The sequence below is a fragment of the Palaemon carinicauda genome, unplaced genomic scaffold (assembly GCF_036898095.1).
Source record: "Palaemon carinicauda isolate YSFRI2023 unplaced genomic scaffold, ASM3689809v2 scaffold363, whole genome shotgun sequence".
NCBI classification, from domain to species: domain Eukaryota; kingdom Metazoa; phylum Arthropoda; class Malacostraca; order Decapoda; family Palaemonidae; genus Palaemon; species Palaemon carinicauda.
In genome coordinates this window covers 48,819-50,000 of record NW_027171314.1, presented here as the reverse complement: position 1 = coordinate 50,000, position 1,182 = coordinate 48,819, and positions in this window count along the sequence as shown.

Sequence of the window (1,182 nt, the reverse complement as noted above, 5' to 3'; positions counted from 1 at the left end):
TTGCGGGAGTAAATGACAAATATGATGTGTTACTAGGTTATAACTTCTTGAAAAAATGCGGTATGATTGTACATCCTAGTGTAAATATGATAGAGATGAAAGTTAAGGGTAAATTTTGTGGGGTATTTTATTTGAATGAAGATGGTAGTGTATGTACGAAGGTATGGAAAGGTGTGCCGTTAGTAGAGAAACAAGGTGTTAAGTTCTCAAGAGATGCGAGTGAGGTTGTCAGTGTCAAAATTGCATGACCGAATAGTCTGGGAATTGCCAATAGTGACAATTGTGAATACGTAGTGGAAGGTTCAGAAGCAAGTAATTTAGTGAAAACAAGTGTGCATGTGTATGATGGTATTTTGAATTTGCAATAGCCGAAGGTGTATGTGAGCTTGTTGCCGACTGTAAGGAGGAAGAGAATACGGGGTATACGTGAGGGTGATTACATGGGATGTACGTATACGTTGGTCAATGTAGAGGATGAAAGATATGTTAAATTGAGACATGTTATGATGGGTAAGATAAAGCTGGATGACGATTGGGACTGTGAAAGTTTGAAAGAATTAATGTAGATGAGAATATAAGTGAGGGAGAAAGGGAACAATTGTATAGGATGTTATGGGATAGGCGGAGGGTTTTGAGTCGTGGTGACGAGGATTGTGAGTGGTCAAAGCTGCCTGAATTTAAGATAGTTCTTAGTAATGATACCCCCATATATCAGCATCCCCGACATTTTCCTCCGCCTATTGCCAGAGAAATAGAAGAGCAGTGCCAGGAGTTAGAGCAAATGGGTGTAATAGAAAGGAGTGAGAGAGCCTGGAATAGCCCTATTGTACCTGTAAGAAAGCCGGATGGAAGTTTACGTATGTGTATTGATTATAGGAAGGTGAATGAAGTAACTGTTGAAGAACGGTTGCCGATGAATGTAGTGTCTGACTGTGTGTATAAGATGCATGGTATGAAGGTTTTTACAAAGTTAGATTTAGTTTGGGGCTATTACCAGATGCCTCTGGCAGAGGGGAGCATGCCCATTACAGCATTTTCAAATAGTAATTGTCATTATCAGTTTAGAAGATTAAGTTTTGGCCTTGCTAATGCGCCTGCTGCCTTCCAGAGGGCGATGAATGTAATTTTGGCTGGGTTTGATTGACAGAAGGTGACTGTTTTTATAGATGATGTTTTGATTGC